We start from the raw sequence: 20448 nt of genomic DNA, 5'->3' as shown, positions 1-20448 counted from the left end.
AGCACAAATAAGGAATAGAAATCAAGCTGGCTTTGATTAATGCACGTTGAGCCGCATTATCGCCCCATCTCGTCCCCGAAAGACCGCGTCGCGGAGGGTCTCCGTTTTCCCACGGTTCACCGGACTCTGGCGAACGCGCTGCCACGGAATTCCAGGTCGAGACCAACCAGGAACTGCGCCGCATACTGGAGAACGTGGCGCAGCTGAATAAAGTAAGGAGATGCGCTCCGCTCGCTGGCTTACTTCGACATTTTAATTTTTTACGCGCCGCGGTTAGATCGATGTATGCTCCGAGTCACAGGCACAGTCAAAACATCTTACGAAAATGTGCGTCTCCTTACTGAATCTTACCTATAGATTTACGGATCACGGATGGGTCTTTTTCCCTAATTTGTATTTTTACTTATTTCATATCCTGCGTTTAAATTGCCTTTAAGGTATACAGGTATCCACTTTTGAGAGATCGCGCATTTTATTTGTTACCGACTTATTAAACTGTCGCGCAAAAAGAAAGCGTCGATCTTTGAAAGTTCATCTATAAAGATAAAGTTAAGAGGGCGACAGGACCTGTTGAAACGGAGCGTGCATTATCGAAGCTAAACCGGTTTCCGATTCCATTAATATGCTCATTACGAGCAATACTCAGAGCGAAGGAATTCGTCGGACGGCATTCCATCTCGATTTTATGAATTTCTGATCTCAATGCGATTCCAATGCTGGCTTCGATCACATGGGTGGAAGATACTACTTCGTGGCATTAGCCCAGATTCTTCAACGGGACATAGTGCCAGGAGAATCACAGTATGATTTGTGGTCGAGCGTATCGAAACGATCGAATCGTAGATCGGTCGGTGACGAACTTAACGGAGTATCGTTTCTAGACTGTGAATTTTTATGAAAATTCAGGATTAAAAAAGAAAAAGGGACTAGGAGAAAAATTTGTTTTTCATATCAAGCGTTATAAATATATCTTGGATATTTTGTTTGCGCACGTCATGTGTATTCTATGGATTTTTATATCTTTAAATTTCCTACATGGCGTACAGATCCGCGATCTGATCCCTTCAAGTCTGCTCAACGAGCGAATAACGTTGATGAAAACGAATATTCAGACGGGATATTTGTAAAGGGCACGGAAATGATCCAAGTAAAAAAGCCCAGTACGAAATTCTATGCATCGTCGTACACTTCAATCTCTTATTCAGCGGAACCGACCTTCTCAATTTCCCTCGTTTAACGTAGCCGGGCTATAGAAGTTCGTCATTTCGAGGGAGGGAAACTGGAAGTAGTCGATACGATCAATCCATTTGTAACGACTGTGGCCGAGTATAGCCTGGGCTCAAATACAAGATACGTAGTAAGATAGCGTAACGAGTTCAAATCGTTTCAGATCGTATTCTCTTATTGCTAATCAATTTTCTGCGTTTAAGAAAAGTATGAAACAATCGTCGACGGACAAAAGAAAGTTTTTAAGATAAAAAAAAATAAAAAGACGACATAATTTTACGAAATGGACGACTGTTACCGATATGATAAAAAAAGCTTTAATACAAAAGTTTGAGAAAAGTTTGAGACTGACACTCGGGTCGTATCGATTAGAGAAATTTCTTTTATCAGTCACTGTGCAGGGCTTCCCCACATTTATATAAAGACACGCAACAAGACTCGATCGTACCAGCGCATCGGATTTAAAATTCAGACGGTAACGGTATGATACGTGGTCCATTATAAATTTTTTTGCAAATGATCAAAAGCCGAGAAACTGGTGTGTATTTGAAAAACAGGAAGCGCGCCGTAAGCGAGGCAGATCGAACTTAGTCGATCGGTGGAAAGAGAGAAAGAAAACGAGTAGGGTCGGCTTCTACGTTCTGGCCGTAATATTACGTTGCCGGTGGAAGTGACGGAAGCCGCGGGGGTTGCTCGAGCGGCGGGGGGTTCCAGATGGTAGCGTAAGTCTGTGCGGAGGAGCGGCAATAGGTGAGCGTAGACGAGTGGCCAGAGTGGGGATGGGTGCGAGGGTGGAGGGCGGAGCCCATCCTTTCCTTACTGCGCACTTTCTTACCCCTCCGCTGGTTGGCATTCAACCCTCGGCACAGTCGGCATCCGTGGGTACACAGTTCGCTCGTACAAAAAGGTGGTGGCGCGTGCTGCTTTCCTTCAGTATCTCTCGTTCGTTGCTACACGGTGTAACATCGCCCCGTCCCTCGCTGTAAAGGGAGGTCGTTGTCATCGTTGTCATCGTTGTCATCGTTGTCATCGTCCTCTCTTGAGATACACGACTACGTGTGTTAGACAGTGCGTTCTAATCGTGTGTACAACTGTGTCTCTGGCGCCACGAGAGCAGCGTGACTTGACGTGCGTGCACGCGATCCAGCGATCATCGCCGTCACGAACGTGCGTCGACCCTTTGGTTTACGTCCACCACGAGGTCGTCCGACGCGTCGCCACCAACGGGATATCGGGACAGCGACCCGCGCCGTGTCTCCGTCCTTGCTCTACGAGTACATAGTAAGAAAGAATTCTTCTTTCCATCTGCTCTTCTTATTTCGTTTCTCTATCGCGTCTCTTCGACTAAGCTACGTTATTTAGTACGGATGTAGGTAACGTCCGTTTTATTTTCTATGATACGAAGAGGAAGATAGCGTTGTGATTCCTTGGAAGTGTATATTGGATAAATACCAGGAATCTTTCGGAGCCGTGCATCTCGAAGGAGAGAACGGAAGCATGTTTCGGTGGAAGGCGGCGTGGCAGTGTTGTGATTCGCGTGGAGCGCCAACCAGCGGTGCTGCTCGCATCCACTACCTTGCTGCCCCGCCTAAACTCCGGCGAAACTAATTTCGCAAACGAACTCATTATTTATGATTTTTCATTCTCGAAATTATAATCTCTCATATTTAACATACGAGAAATTGTTTCTCTATGAGCTATCTCTATGAATCATCGATAGTCGTCCCGCACTCTACGCTATATTTTACATTCCTCGAATATAGTAGGTTCGCGTTCGAGCGGCAGGCTTAAGTATCGAAACGTGCGGTCGGTATCGACCGCGCCGGATCATTATTCGATAACCCTCCTCTGCGATTCGCGGAATCGTTCAAACGGCAATGCGTTCGCCGCGCCGAGCCACGGAACCGCGCCGATCCCTGGGTGTATTTATTAATGCGTATTGTTTGGAGGGCGTACTGTATGTACGTGATCGTGTACGCGGTCCACGATGGAGTGACAAAGACGGAGATACGATACGGTAGAGGGAAAATGGAGAGAGAGAAAGAAGCTTCTCTGTTTTGCGGACGCGTCGAAAGGCACGAGCTTCGAGGTTCGAGGGATGAGGATGGAGCGGGGATCTGGGATCCGAGTCAGGGGGATCGGGACGAGAATGTCGCCGACGGGTGAGGACGAGGGTGAAGGGGGTCAATGTACGCGCGTCGAGGAATCACTCGTACTCGAAACTCGAACCAGAACGAGAACGGGACCGAAAGGACAGCGGTAAACCGCTACGCTTCATCTAACGATTCTCGCGGTGTCTCGGTGACGCGCGATGCATCGACTCAGCTTCCAGATAATTTGATATTAGCTGTTCTCTCTATCCTTCTTTTCTCTCTCTTTCTCTGGACCTATGTTTTTTCCACCACCACCAACACCACCACCACCACCACCACCACGATATCCGTCGATACCAAGCACGGATCAGCGTCACAATGTTCTTTACCCCTCTTTCTAGCGTCGAGCTTTTCCGAGAAAATAACTGGCATGCGTAATTAACTGTATGCATCGTGTTCTTCTCCTATCTATACGCGCAATCAGGAATTCGCTCGATAATTGCGACTTCGATTAATCGCGATGCTCCTTGTCATCGAGTTTATTTTCGTCGAATGGGTGGCTAGAGTCGACGGTACGACGACGATGATACCGTCTGTCATCGTCTTGATCGAGATATTTGCATGGATAGACATCTCTGGCCTTCCAACGAAGATGTGTACGTATTTGCGCGTATAAACTGCTTTGATCGGCGCTACAGTCGATCTCTAAATGTTACTGGCTCCTTTCGTCCTTCGCGCGCTATCGATTTTCGATCGCTCTAATTAGTGTTTGACCTTTCGATGGTATTCGTGCCATTTTCCTCGAGTGTCCTCTCTCCGTTACGAATATCGATCGAGCCGCCATGGGAAACAAGAAGGATTAAGTCGTGAATCGGTCGGTTGGCAGTGGCACAAAAGGAATCCACGGAAACACTGAAATCGTTTCGAATCTGCGTCTGAATAGCCGATTTCCTAGAAAGATTAAACCATTGTTCCATTAAACGATATCCGATTACACGATGTCCGTCGATCGAAAGAAGAGAAGGTTGAATTCCTGTAGAAGATACGCTGTAGCTCGTTCCGACCAATTCGTTCTTTATCGTCGGTTACTTTCACGTCGAACCGCGTTTATTAGATAAACATGACAAGATATACAAAGTATGGAAGCTAGTAGTCGAAACAGTCTTGTACACGATACTGGAGGGAAATATATGTACATCGGGAGTGTGTAACGAGCGTACGAAGCATATCGGTCGAGCGCACTAAATCACGGCTGATTTCTCGAACGAGCGTAGATTATGCGCGGCGGTGCTCCATTTAGACGCGCATATATCGCGCCTGTTTCTTCGAACGCGCGGCAAGTTTGCGTACGTGCACCAAGTACCGAACAAGCTTGCATGCTTTGCTTCCTTGTATCGGAACAAAACACGGCCGACGAAGAGAGGGATGTCTATTAATACGCTGTGGAAAGGAACAGAATCGTCTTCGGCGGAGTTCTCGCGATAGCAACTCGTTACGTCTACGTTCTGCCGCCTTTTGCAGGACACGCGTCTACATTTCGCCAAAATTATGTGTTTTCATTTTATATATTTTGATTCGCCAGTTAATCTTTGAGATCTTTCGCCGACAAATAACAATCGTTTCTTAAGTTTTAAATGTTACGGTATCTACGCGTCGAAACACTGATAGAACTATCGGGTAATATATCGATAATAAACTAAATCGGACATAAGTACCTATTAGGACAGCTATCTGTTGCATTTATTGGAAAACTGATAAATTTTATATTATAAGGTATATGTGAATCGAATAACGGATTTATAATACAATAACTGGATAATAGAAACAATGGAAGGTATTCGATTCGTACTAAATATCATCGAGTGTCTTAATACAAGCAACGTAAGATAGAAAACTATAGTTGTCAAACTATCATTGTGAACAACTCACTGTTATCTCACTGTTTACCAAAATCGTTCGCATCGATCGTAGAATCGCTACTAACAACGAGTCAAATTGTCTATTTTCAAATATGTATATCGTTTAAATGTTACTTATACTCGAATCTGGGAAATTTGTGTCAAATAATTTATATAAATAGACGTAAATATCCCATTGATTCAAGTACGTAATTCTAATTTAATCAAAAATATATATCAAATCATTTCATAAGTAATATCGCGCTTATACTATATGTAACTTTAAATACGTTACAGAAGTTTATCGTATTAATTAATTAATAATATATTACCCATTGCATCGAGGACATCTTCATCTTTACGCAAGTTTTCTAATTCTTCTCTTATTTAATTTAAAATTTAACGTGTACATTAAGCGTAACGGATGGCATTGATCTGATATCTCTTTCCCACGCGTTTTTCATTTTTCTCGTCAGAATGTTGCATTTCTCATTAGTTGCAACCTTACCATATAAGACCAATTATCGTTAGTCAAGTTCTTTACCGATTAATTCTTCGTTTATTGCTTCTTCATCGGTGATCTGACCCATATTAATCGGAGGGTAAATTATATGCTACAACAATCTCGCGTAAAGGAAGGTTGTCATCTATTTTCGGTGGATTTTGAGACAGACAAGTTAGACGGATAATTCCGATAGTCAGCGGTATACGTGACAGTAAACGAACGTTCGGCAAGATTTGAGGGCCGTGGGATAGGCAGAAACGCGGCGACGCTTCGGTTCGCGTACGCGGAACGACAATTCCAATTATCTGTGCGCGTGCCTGTGTCGTGCCGGTATGTATACTCGGTAATAGCCTTCGCGATCTCGCGTGCTTGCCTGCCGAGACTCTGTATTCGTCTCGTTCAATGGAACATTTCGTATGCCCGATAATTCTGTATTGATCTCATAAACAATCTCTCTCGGTTTCGGGATGCATCCGGGTTTCGCTTCCACGAACAATCAATCTCGTCAGTGGCATATCCGCCGATCCGCGCCTTCCTAATCAGATCTCCCTTGATGTTCGATATGGGAGGATTTTTATCTTGCGCGAGAAAAAAAGCTTACAAAATCATACATTTCCTTAGGTTTTGTTTCTATAAAAAATAAGTTACATCGTATTTACATTTGCAAGGATTAAAAGCGATCTAGCTGAAACTATAATTTGGCTTTGTTAACTTTCTTTCGTAGAATAGAATAGTCATTGCGATTATCGATTCAAACGTAGTACGTTAAAAAACTAGATAAAAGACACTGTTCGTTATTTTGTTTTATTTCCTGTTGCCAAAAAGCGATTTTATAATACATGTTGCGCAAAGTCATAATTTTGTTCTCTAATTTGCTATTATTCATCCTTTTCAACAAAAGTTGCTCGATTATCGCTTCTCACGTGTTACTGTTTTTCGCCCCCCGAGAGGCGTGTCTCGATAAGATTGACAATTCTTGTAAACTAGTAGACTGAATTAGTAGACAACGAAATTGCGCGTTATCGTTTTTCATGGGAAATCTACCGCGATTATTACGAAAATATCTACACTGCTTAAACGACACTTATTCGATATCGCAACTCGATAACCTTGTACTTTGCTATTATATTTCGAAAGCGAATTGCGTTAATAGGAACAAGTATTTGACGAGATTCAGGTTTTCGTAGATAAAGATCGTAGTTGGAGGTATTTTCGCAAACGACCGAGACAAATTTCATTCGATTTCAACAATAGCTGTTTAATGCGTTTCTCGTTGCATTTCCGCTGTTGTCAATACATATGTGCATTTTCTGTGGTCACTGGATTTTAAAAACATTTCATTATCCGGATATTGTTTCGCAGCGTCACCTTGACACGCGTCGATACAACAACGCGATCCAGTCGATACCGCGTTACGTAAGCTCGACGTTACAATTCCTTAATCCTTCCCTATTGACGCGAGCACGTGGCAGATTTCGACACGCGTAGAAATCTTTTGCACTTCGTCATCGTAATATTCCGTACACATGAACCTGAAGTGTTATCGGATTCACGTACGAGCTGTTCCCTTTAACAAACATGGAGGAAAATGAGGCGTAACGAGAGAAAGGGGATGTTGATATCAGGTGCTCAACGGAGCGTGCGCTCGAAATATATCTTTTTCCTCGGTGCAACGTTTTTAAATAATTGGAACGAATTGTCGGATAATGAGGGGAAATGATGCTCGTTAAAATATTCGAACAACCACAGAAAAGAATTATGAGGAAAAAGTTCTGCGGCGAGCATTCTCTTCTGATATCCTGTTATTCGAGAATTAAAAAGTAGCTAGTAAAACTTGTTAATCCGTTCGGTCACGAAACTGTCCGCTTAATTGTCTGGCATTCTTGAAACGTTTCTTCGTTCGATGCCACGATAGAGGACGTTTAAACGAGGATAAATAAGGAATCTCAGGGAACGAAATCTCCTCGGCGTAAACAGCTTTTTTCCTTTGCAAACATCGTTTAACAGGGTCTGCAGGTGCAAACGAGCCCACCGCTAACACGGTGTACGTAATCGCGTTTAGAAAACGTATTCTAGGCGAACAATTGGGTTACAGAACGCGTTGGAGAGCGTTCGCGTTGGCTAGGCATGTGGCAATGTTTTGGTCGGCATCGATCGACCAGCCCTTACACTGCGGCGTAGTATCATACTTCCTTGCTTCTCCCGCCCGGTGCTCTCCCACCACCCGCATAATCCACCCACGCCCTGGTTCACTCAGCCACCCTTACACGCCAGTGATTCTCAATCGAATCGTCTCTACTACCTGATCGAATCTATGCTCTATTTACCGACACAATGGGGCTCTTTTCCATTATCGAATAATTTCTCCGTTGATAACCGAGACGATATTCAACAACGATACGCAAGTAATCTTGTGAAATTTGAATTAAAATATAAATTGACATTTTTCTGAACGTCCTGTAGAAACCAGGTATCGCTACTTTCTAGAAACTGTAGATTTCAAACACGATAGAGATGGTACCGCGAGACGTGGTCGTTGGTCGACTTATTTCGGGTTTCTAGATGTAACCTGTTTTCGCTAACGGCTGGCGGCTGTAACCGCGTTAAAGGCAATCGGCGAGACGCAACAGAGAGCCTCGGCTAGCCTGGAATTTGCATCGCGGTCGCCGGTACCGGGACCGTATAAATTGCAATTAATTTATTCGTCTGTCTCGTCCGGCGAGGATCGTGCGCGCGCCACGCACTTGAGGAACGCGACGACGCGACGTTCGAATTCTTCCCGCAACGGAGCACTGCTGTCAGCAGGCCGAAATTCGCCGAAACGCAACGGGCGTCGACGAACGCGGCCGACCGCCTCCGAGCCACCTCGAGCCTGCGACTTTGTACGTTTCAGTGGTTCTCACATGGATTTGTGTGGTGCGCTGTGGCGGTGGAACGTTCGGATGCGTCGCACCACTCCACACTGCTACCACGGTCGGGGGAGTTCATTGAACGAGCGAGCCGGCGCGCGGAGTGGACGCGGCAAGGAATGGCGCGTTCCACGGTTCACGGTCCGCGCGGATGCTCGAATTGACAATGCACCAGGATATCGTGTATCGCCTACGAACCGCCTGGAAACTTTGAAATAACGACGCCGCGAGCATCCACCACGACCTCCTCCGTTCCGACGAGTATCGAAAATTACTCGACCTCGTTACGTTTTCCCGTACAAGGACGACGTGCCGCAGGTATCGATCCTTTGACCGGGCCGTTGGCTACATTCGAAGGATTTCTTCTCTCGTTTACCTCGTCGATCGTTTTATCTCGATTTTACCTCGACATTTACCTCGACTTTTCCCTCCACTTTTACCTTCATTTTTACCTCGTTGTATCGCGAGGATGATTTTTGAGAATCTTACGCGTGTACGATATGGAGTTTCAGTTTTAGTACGATATGGAGATATTATAGTTGTAGGTGGCGAAGTATACTTCAGAGTTTTCTAGTCCAAGTTGGTCGATACGAACTCGCGTCGAAGGGCATTGGAAGCCGAAGATTCGACGAGATAATGGACGCTGGGCGGGTGAGGAATTCAACGAAGGGAGCTGTTCGGGACGGGAGAACGCGCGTGCGTTCCTCTTTGCACGCGCACCTTCGTACAGCGCGTAATTTTATTTACACAATGATAGAGGTACTGGTTGTGTTTGTCGCCACTCCAGGTTGGCATTACCTATATCTCATTACGTTCGGCTTTATCGCCTGTGGCACTCTCTAGCTTTCAAAACAACCGGCACTGCGACCGAATCGTAATAAAAGAATCTCTGCCGCGTTCCACAAGGGAAAAAGCGTAGTCGTCGTAGTCCGATTACGTGACTATTTGCGTTTTCTAAATCTAACGAGAATCCCGCTTTTCATCGGTTTCGGACGACGAAATTTGGTATGACCTACAAAAGGGCAGCGAGAAGAAGCAGCTTAGTACAACGTAAACCGTAAACGTAAGCGCGGCCCATCGTTACTATGTAAATTTATTCAGGGGAAGGAGAAAAAGTAGCCGGAAAACAGGTCGCGTACACCGCTTGCTACAAAATGTCGCGAATTTTGCTCTCGAAATTCTCGATTCTTTGCGCTTCTTCTTGGTATCGTGTGTTTAAACATATACGAAAGACCATGACGCGTCCATATTTGTCGATTTTAGTATTTTCGTGGCCCTTGGTGGCTGAGCTTCGAAAATATACCTGGTTTTCTAAAGATAGATCACGAACCTCTGTCAAATCTTGTATGTACGTGTTTAATATCAGGACAATCGACAATTTTGGAATGTTCAATAAGATGTAAAACTGCGTATTGAATCTCACAAATGCAGGCACAACTTTAATAACATAGTTATTTAGTTATTAAATTTTAAGTTTGGTTGTCGTGTTCTTTCTCTCTATGGTCTTCATATGCGGTCGTTTTATGAAAGTGGAGGAGGAATGTGACGCGGCGAGAAAAACGCGCGGTATGGAAGAAAGGGAGGGACCGCGTGCGACTCGGTGGAAATCGAGAAATGAAGCAAATAGAGGACGAGGAACGCAGTCTGCGCAACGACTGCGTTCCAAGATAGAACGGAGTGTCGCGTACGAATGTAAAGTCTGCGAGAGAAGCGGAGCCAGACAAAACGAGACAAGTTGGAAAAAAAGATTCGCAAGACCTATCGACACGCGGCTAGAGCGTGCCGCGATGGATCGAGGAACGAGGTGACGTGATTGTCTTTGTTGTTCGCTCATGGACCTCCGTAGTTATTGACGCGACACCAGCCAGAAACCCATGAATGTAGTGCGTATGTAGCTTCTCAAGTACCATTACTCGGTGCGGCGTCGTCGTTTGCTACGATCCTCGCCAGCGATTGGTCAAAGGTTCGACTCGTTAAATCGAGGAAGAAGGGGCTGCGGAGTCGATATACGAGATTCTTCTCGTGGAATGGCAAGACCGGAGAGAGGAGTCGAACGAGCATTAAGCCTGGTTCAGACACGGCCGGTAGTTCAGCCAAGTAGCAGGTAAAGCCGAATTTACACTGTTCGTATTGGAGGATCATTGCGGATGAAACGAGGGAAGCAAGGTATTACGACGAATCATCCGCAGTGATCATCCAGAATGAAACAGTGTAAATTCGGCTTTACCTGCTACTTGACCGAACTACCGGCCGTGTTTGAACGAACCTTTAGCGACGAAGAACGAGTATCGACCATCTTTTCTCTCCCATTCACTCGGTCCCCGCAACACTGTAGGTACGCGAATAACCAACCACGCATCGAGCGTGTTCGAAAAAGACAATAGAGAAGCTCGATGCGACGTAGTGTACCGCTTCGAAGGAAAGAAAGACACCGTGGCCTGCGTCTAATTCCACAGTGACCCTTTCTTTCTCTCGCACGCATCGCTCCCTCTTCTTCCTCTTCTTCCTCTTCTTTTTCTTTTTCTTCCTGTCCTCCATCTCCTTCTCTTCCTGCCGTTTCCTTTCGCGGCTACGATTCGGTATAAGAGCTACCGTGTTTTCAGTGCGTTGAACCGATACCCTAGGCGACTTCTATTTTTACGGAACACCGACCGTTGGAATTCACAGCTTTAAATTCTCGCGGCGCTGTGGCACGCGGATGACATACTAAATCATAGAATTCTATCGAAATCTTCTACGGTTCTATCAAATTTCCACGGTGCCACGTAACACGGTTCTACGTAAAATACCTGTGACATCTTAAATCTAGGAAATATTACGTATGAAAAAAGGCATGCGAAATATCTGCAAGTTAGCGATAGTCACCATTATACGATGCCTAGTCTCGGTAGACTTCCGTTTGAAGCGCGTGACAGGTGATACGCGAAAGTGAGCGACGAGGAGAGAGAATTAGAACAAGCGCCGAGCGTGAGAGAGGGAAAGATAAACGTGGTCGGATGGTCGGTGTCGACGGACCGGCAAACGCGAACACAAACACTTCATAGTAGAACGTAGCGGCGTGGTGAATGAAGCCTGCGGCCTACTGCCCCCTCCCTTTCTCTCCGTACTTCTCCTGTGTTTCGCGTCGACCGTACTTCACCATGTTTCCCCACTCCGTCCCTCGCCGCCTCGTTCACGAGTCGATTGCTTCCCCCTTCCCCTTCAACCCCCTACTTCTCCCCACTATCTGGCCGCCGTGTGTGTGCGCTACTATCCTCCCCACTCCAGTGCATCGCTGCGACCAACAATGTACCCATCTTCCTCGTTCTTCGTTTCACTTGATGCACCGACTACACGCGGCACGCACGCACCGTGGCACAGGGGCGCGGGAAGACCGCGTCGCGACGCATAAAACGGACGGACGACGGATCAAAAGCGCGGCAGATCGTCCGTTTCCGGTACGGCTAATCTGACTGAAATGTTTTTCCAACCGATGACGCGTAATCGCTATCCGAGCGAAGAGCACTCGGTAATCGGTCTTTAAAGCGAATCATCCGTGAGCTCATGGATTTTTTCATGTCGACATTCGTTTGTTCGTTCGATATACACGGAAAAATTCAGACTGCCTATCTCTTTGTATGTTTAGTTTTTCGTTCGTTTTTATTATCCCTGTATTTTTCCCGGGGATTTTTACTTGTTCAGAAACGAACAATCTCGTTTAGCAGCGGTACAAACACGCAGCGAAACGAACCGGTATAACTAACGCGTAATGTTGCTTTATGTAAAGCTTGTAGTTTTAATACTTATAAGTGTACTCTCTGTTAACAGTACTCGTTAAGCGTACTCAGTGTTTGTAGTTACTTCCAAAAATATACGAACAATAAATATTTGGATTGATATATTTATGTTTTTTGTTAGTTTGGTATATTTTTATCAAGTAACTTTAACTGTGGAGTAAATAGAACGATTCGCGTTTCACGATGTACTCCTAGTGACTGACTTGTCTGTTTGTGTCACACCATCCCCGTTCGTATTTGATCAAGAAAGATCTCCGTCGTTAATGGACCACGCTACGATTGTTCCAATAATCCCTGCGAAAAAAGAGATATAACAACAGTCGTGGAAACTTTTCTGGGCATGTTGAATTAATCCACTTACCGGTTAACGTTCGAGTTTGATGTTTAACCATTACAGCGATCTCGAATCCCGGGAACGTTTCATCGTTCCCAGTGAAATATATTCTTCGATTAGCGCGATACGTATCACGGATACGGATAAATAGCGGTATGCGCACGTGTCGAAGCGACGAATCGACATGTGACGGACTACGTCGGCTTTATTTGCATCCCGCGTGGATATTTTAGCTTCCGTCACGCTATCTCGTCTGTCAGCCTACAAGAGGAAGGCTAGAAGCATTTCGGATGGAATACGCTGCGAAGAGTGGTCATCCGTTATTGTATTTTTCTCGATCGAAAGGCGGGATTTCCTATGAGAAATTATCTTTGTGAGCAAGCTCCGCTTTTCCTAAAAGTCTCATAAACTTCGACGAAATTGAAGTACGTATTTATAACACTGTCGTTTTTCTAATTTTTTCGGTGGATTTCTATCGAGCATTTATTATTCGAATATATTTTTCCTCCATGAAACGACATGTAAGTCAATTTATTTATGTTTCTCAATAATATTGCATTACAATGTTAAATAGGGCGTTTCACCACCCAGGTATTTTCCTTTGACAACCGAATAAAAGCGTGATTAAAAAGCATCCCCGCAGGCTGCTCCGTGGGACAAGCGTTTCTACATTATGACGAGTTTCGCGATTATGCATACATCTTGGTCGGCGACCCCTTTTACAGATATACATACGAGTCGTGCGAGTTTGTTCCAGCTCTTCGTTGCGTCGGTTCGTTTCCCGAAGGACCGAAGCCCTCTGCTTTTTCCCACGCGCTCGGGTGTTGTAGAACGATCGATAATAGAGAACAACGTAGAACGTGTTTAAAGCATGTACAATCCAGTTGTTTTCTAGGTCTCTACGCCGCACGGAAGTGCTTGTAAAAGACAGGTATCTCGCTAGTTTTTCTTCTCGCTCCCCCCCCTTTTTTTTTACGTTGCAGTGCGTTTCGACGCCGGAACAAACTTCATTCCGACTTTTTTCAATGCCCTGAAAAGTCTCTTACCTATTCTCCGTGGTACACAGAGAAGGAGCATAATCGCTTCTTTTTCCCTACAGTTTACCCGAACTGTTCCTCCGCGTTTTAAAATTTACTTTGTCCTGAGAATAGTCACGCGATCTAGTTTCCCTGCCTTTTTAAACTCTTGTTAGTGCTACTTCTTTAGCTTGTTTTGGTGTTCACGCGCACAGAAAGAGAGGCAGAGAACCGGATAGGTAGATGCTTTAAATGCCAATCGATTTTTCCAGTAGTCTATAACTTGTGATTAATTGGCAACTTTTCCACCCGATGCGGTTTTCTCAGGAACCATCGAAATCCGCATTCCCTTACCCCTTTCGCTGTCTTCTACGCAACCTTTCGGAATAAATGATCGTTCGACCAGATAACACACGCTCGTCTTCAAGATTATAGACACTCTGTATAATTTTGTTGCCGCTGGAAGAAATACGCATCCCATAAAAATCCCGTAAAGACGAAGTGTACGGGAAGTCGGGACGATACTGGGAGAATAAACTTGCGACGAAATGTTAACGCTCTGACAGAAACGATGGTGACGGCGTTACATTCTCAGCCTTACGATACCATCGATTGTCCGATCGCGAAACGAAAATTTCGACACCAGGGTCGACCGACGTTCAATCGATCGAATCGATTTTAAGTGGAAGCTTTCCAGACGAACGAGATGTTAACGATTGACAATCCGATGGGTGGCAACGATCGTTATCGGTCATCGTCGTCGTCGTCGTCTTCGTCGTCGTCGTCTGGTTGAACGAAGTGGTAAGAAGCGTATTGGGAGCGGAGAGGACGGGGCAGCGGAGATTTAATGGAGCGGATCGCTCGGTACCAGGGCGCGTGCTACCGCGTATACGGCCCGGCTGACCCCTTCATACGCAATAAATCAATTATCGCTCGTTAGCAAGAAAAATATACCTTCAATCGAATCACGTTACTTAACCCGAGTGTCATGGTAACCAGAACGGTGTTTTGCAAGCACGCGTTCATAATGCAGTCGTCTTATTTGTTCAAGCTACTTACCGTGTGAATTTCTTACCCCTTTGTCATAAATTACGATTAGGTATCTGCCAAGAGTATTTGCTCGCCGATGATTTGTTCGTCGGTCATTTATACGGTTGGCGCCACGCGATGACGTCTTCATCGAAGAAGTCAGACAAGAAACACGCGAGATTACGTACCATCGTTGATTTCACGCGATTCCTACTCTCGTAAACGATGATATTGTTCGCTGGATGGATGCATGCTGCGGTCGTTTTTTACTTCACGTCAATCTAATTTACGGGTAGAGGACATTGCCATCGTCCGTTCCGTATGATCGACTGTAAACAATTATTCGAGATCGTGAGAATCGCGACTGTTGAATGGACATTCCAAGCCACGGTCCGTGTCCGCGGGAAAGTAGAAAATACCGTGTTAGTCGGCGGTGCTCGCGGATGAGCTGTGCCGTTTCTACGGATAGGCTAGTTCTACACAGAGATGTACCTACATCAATCGTTACCGCCCACAAGCATTCGTACATCTGCTGTAATTTCATCTTGAAATAGTTTGATTTTTTTTTTATTATATATTACATGTTATAATTTAGACTGACAGATTTTTATGAGTTTGTGGGAAATACAAAGATGTAAAAATATACAAAATGCACATAACATGCAAATATACGTGAAATATCGAAGAATACTACTTGCTACAATATTTAATAGGTTAAACAATTTTCTACTTAGGTTCCCCCTTTTCTAATTAATTAATAATCACGTAAAAATATGAATTTACTCGCACACATACACATATATATTTATATATCCCCAGTTTAGTTAAAGCACAATAACGTTCCTCTACCGGTTCTTCTTTATCTCTTTTCCCATAATTCGAATCAAATGTTGTACTAAATTTAAACTGAAACGAGAGATATACTCGCATCGCTCTAATTCCATGTTTATCTCTAATTCACGACTGACACTTCATAGAATCCATACGAACTTTTAGAACGTGACTAGAAACACTGAATGCTTATCGTGGTACACATATTCCTGTGTGAAACTAGCCATAGAACTCTCGCGCGGACCGTTCCACCGTACAGAAGAGCAAAACAAAGGTTTATCGTTCTTGTCATCGACAAACCGTGTTTTCCTTTCGTTTGATCGAGCAAAACGAGTCTGGAATCAGGAGGTAGACGAACCCGGTTCGATTATTAATTTACGGGTCTCTTTCTCGAGAGTCGAACGAATACAAGTCAAAGAGTCGTTCTTCGTTATAGTTGCAAGAGGGTCGACATCGTGAAAACAGAGTGACGATTTCACGGGTCGCTGGAACTAATATTAGATCGTCCCTCTCCAGTTATAAAGCGTAGAACGAGAGGGTATCTGCGCGCGTGGACATCGAGATATCATACGCGTCGGACGAAGAAACGTCTCGCCGGTTGCTGCTTTTAGTTGCTTTCGCGACGACTCAGGATGCACGGAGCACCAGAGGGAGAAGCCTCGCGAAACGGTCGGTTCGAACGGAGAATGAGTTTTATCAAAACTCGATGGCCTGAATTCGTAGCGATGAATGACGATGGATGACGTGTTCATTGAAGTATGTTCCTCTATTCTTAGAACAGAGTACGTGGCTAGCTCAGTAGCCAACTCGTTAAGTATTCTACTTTGAGCGAGAGTGCGTCCCGCTTCTAAACTAACGATCCTCGTACCGACCAATCAGACGGTTGAATTTCAAGCTAGAAACAGTCGTAAAAGTAAAAGTACTGTACCGAGCTGGCGAGAATATGTGTCCGATTGACAGTAATGAATTAGATTTACTTCAATCTTGTATGGTCACGTCTACTAAACGAAGGGACCGCTGTAACAAGAAGGCAGCTCCAATTTTTCCATTAATTTGAGTAAACCGACAAATACCAACCCTAATTCGATTCGAATCAAATCACTCTTACCAATGTGCTTTTACGATCCACTAATATTCTTGCAATTAGTATGGCAAATCCGTGCAGAATTCTATACAAAGGTTCTAGATCTATAGGCTCTTAATTTACGAAACAAATTGTGCGTTCGCAATTGTATTTATTAAACTTCCTCGTAATAGACATAAAACAACAGAAATAGAAGGTGGAGGTTTAATAAATAACGGAAGAAATATAAGATCTGGTAAATAAAAACCTACCATTGATCTTTAAAACAGTACAAGTAAATCTCTGTAAATAAAATAACATAGTAATAAAAAAGACTGATACTAGTTGCATAGATAGAGTGTGGAAAGAGGCGTGACGAAGTGAAAGGGCAGCTAGGGCAACGTAAACCCTGGACATCGTTGAGAGCGACGCTGTGGGCGGCAGTCCAACGAAAAGGGTCCTGTGTATAGGGCTTCGCGTAATGAAAAGCACCGTTTGGCCGCTCCACAGCGGCGAATTTCGCAAACAAACATTCCTGGACGATGATGCTCTATCCTACGCGTCCTCGCGAATATTGCTCGCCGACACACGCCGAGCGGACGAGCTTTGTGCGCCCTCAAATCGGCCGCGAGCTGCCACAGTTACAACAGCCGCACAACTTTCCAATTTTAATTGGATTTATAGCCTCCGGGATCCGTCGATCTTCTCGCCTGACGCATCCGCGTTTTTCGTGTCTCATAGCGGAAGCCTTTTGTAACAAGAGCAACGAGATGGATTTTTCAATTTTACCCTATCCATCTCCCTTAAAGTTCTACCAGTGGAAATTATTTACGAAACGGATTAAAAAGATAAACGTTGACTCGAGAAAATCTAGCACGACGTTGGACAGACCCAAGAACAACGTTTCTCCGTCGTTTCCTAAAGTGATCGTAATTATGTCGTGGAAATAGCTTCGCTTCGCGTCGTGCACCCTTCGCGTTTCATTTACGCTTTTCCAAGCTAAAATCTGAAACGTTCAATTTCCTACGTCAAACATTTCCACAAATAATTGAGATGTGAAAGTACTCTTATTCATCTAAATTGTACAATACGTTATGCCGAATGGGAGAATACGTATTACGTCGAGTGTGACATGGAATATATTTAGTTGCCAGCCCAATAGTTTCGAGGATTTCGTTACGGCCATGCCAAAAGACATGGTTTCGAGAAAAATGTAAGAAACGTTTTAAGACGACATTTTTCCCGGATGGAAAAAGATCTTGTAACTTTACTGTCGATCAAATGCTCATTGTTCGTACCGCATATCACGTATGATACGAGAAACTTGAATTACCTACATTTGAAGAAACTACATTTTCTTATCTGAAGCAAACAATTCCTCGATTGTCTCTTTATGAATTGCTCTGGCACAATACTCTATGTAAAAATTCGAAGAAAATTAAGAAGAAACTATTAGCGAGGTGTGCCCTTTTAACCTCCGTCGAAATAAAATATCTCCCGTTAGAGTCAAGCGACTTTTAATTGGACCATGTTACGTAAAAACCTCGATCATGCGAAATCGAATAAATTTAGTTTGAAGATTTTTATTCTTAAGAAAGAGTAGCTTTATTCCTATTAGGTATATTTCATTTCTTTTCGTTTTCTTACAGTGTTTTTCAATGGCTTATCCAAAAACGAGTAGTATAATTAATATTATTTTAAATTTCTGTAGTTTCTGACAGTAGGTATTATTCGGCAATTACAGTTTCAGAATCATCCGCGTCAAAGTCGAGACATTTTACGTTGAAGCCCTCTTTGTCTTCGATAAGTCTATTGTCACTGTTTAATTTATCATAAAAATTTAAACGATCTGCTGGGAACGAGGTGCTTCGTTTCTTGTAAAGTTTTAAGCATTGCGTTTGATATAAGTTCACATTTGACATTGGTAGATCCGTAAAAATATCCATAATGTTGATTTATTATTTCATATTTTCAATTTATTATTTATTATTTCAAGAGAATTGGAGAGTTCATTTTGCTTAAGCATAACCAAATGATTTGGAATTTTTCTGCGAGATAATTACAAATCTAAAATGGAGCTATACCTTGTGTTACGCCGCCTAAAACATCTGCACGCCAACCCGCGCGACCGGACAACAACCGACCTGCGTAACGGCACTTCGACCCTCGATAAACCTAAGGACCCACCATAACTTTCACTTCCCTGCATTGTTTCGCCATATGTCTTCAATCCGATTGCCTTGAAGAATGGCTAAAGCTTAAAAATATGCTCGAAACACACTCGGTTTTATAGGTGTCCTTGGGTTTATTAGTCGCATTTAAAAACACGGAGAAAGCGGGTATGCACCCATTAGGAAAATCCGAATAGCCCTGTAACAAAACGAGCTAGGTTTTCTCACGCACACAGTCATTTACGCACCACGATGGTAGGAGACTCCCTACTCATCCCTTCGAGCAGTAGTGCAGGTCATGACCAATCGACACCGCGGTTCGTTACCCTCACTTTTCCTAACGAAAGTGGGACCAACGAATCCGCGTTCTTTAGGCACAGGGGCACACCCACACCGAACTTTTCTTCCGTATTAAAACAAGAGCGACAGACAGTCTACCAACTAACGCCTAACGCAGCAGTCTACACATAGCGTGAGAGTCGCATACTTCACGCACATCTTTTATCGGTTCTCGGCGGTGTCGAACATACATCTTCTCTCCTAAACACATCACAGTGCTAAGTCCACTGACACATTAATTTCCATTATAAGAGCCCTGCTCTAGCGTACATGTCTATCGCATCTTCGTGCGACAAGCGGTTAACTATTTATTTCTCTACGTCAGTGTAATCTAAGTGGTGTAAGTATATACTTTATAATACTGTGAATCCCAGTGTTATACAAACTCAATCACCCCTTATTATCTCAACGGAAATCAGGGGATCGATCAATTCGTGGTGTCGATTGTTATAATCGTAACGGGGATTTACGACCCCCGTTGACGTCTTTCCTCGCGATTACGTCTCCCCGCGATTGGTCGAAATTACACCTTGGTAATTTCAATCATTTTATTGCGTAGTAGTTGTTCTATGAATTGACAATTTCTTGCAAAATAAAGAACACAATATTGACACATTAGACACATAAGAAAAAGGCTACTGTCTGGTACGTTACCTTTAAAAACTAACTAACATGGTGAGTGACATTCCATGGATAGAATTATCCGAAGCTATCCAACTTTTATGTCGATATTCTGGACTTTTGTTTCGATTCTTCAATTTCTTTTAAGCGTAAGCTTCAAATTTACGTTACGCAAGTGAATAACACAGCTAATCCTGCATCTCCCGTTTCATTTTTTTAATTCTATTCGTATAAGAAATATCCGTGTCTAGCAATGAACGTAATGTAAAATGTATTATCGGGCTATACTCGTGAATAATAATAATAATAATAATAATGATGATGATGATAATAATAATAATAATAATAATACGCGATAATGACATGGAATCCATACTAGATTTAATTAGTCTTTTAGAATTTTGAGGATCGATAACTTTCTGCGTAATATAGCCGAATAAATCGCCCGATAAACAATAACCCTTTCATTCGCAGATACTCTGGTTTAAAAAACATCGAATTTAATCCACGTTAATTTTCGAGTCGATCGATGAACACGTTACAAAAAACCGTAATTATACCAGATTACATATACATATACGTTGAATGTAGCGAGGTCGGAGAAAAATTGGCTCGTAAATAGTTCTTCATCGTGGT

General features: G+C 43.7%; 1 protein-coding gene and 1 long non-coding RNA gene across 2 annotated transcripts in view; one reads left to right on the top strand and one right to left on the bottom strand.

Annotated features, from left to right (window-relative positions):
- Positions 1-20448, top strand: part of LOC117236734 (insulin-like peptide receptor) — a 108304-nt gene that overhangs the window by 15913 nt on the left and 71943 nt on the right. The gene's annotated exons all lie outside the window — the stretch shown is intronic.
- Positions 16981-20448, bottom strand: part of LOC117236747 — a 123096-nt gene continuing 119628 nt past the window's right edge. Inside the window, exon 3 of the long non-coding RNA XR_004493904.1 lies at positions 16981-17687. This is a non-coding gene — a long non-coding RNA (uncharacterized LOC117236747). The remainder of the gene's footprint in view (positions 17688-20448) is intronic.

This window comes from Bombus vosnesenskii, unplaced genomic scaffold (assembly GCF_011952255.1).
Source record: "Bombus vosnesenskii isolate JDL3184/JDL3185 unplaced genomic scaffold, Bvos_JDL3184-5_v1.1 scf7180000013352, whole genome shotgun sequence".
Lineage (NCBI taxonomy): Eukaryota > Metazoa > Arthropoda > Insecta > Hymenoptera > Apidae > Bombus > Bombus vosnesenskii.
The sequence above is the reverse complement of the archived record's forward strand: the minus strand, read 5'-3'. Positions and strand labels throughout refer to the sequence as shown.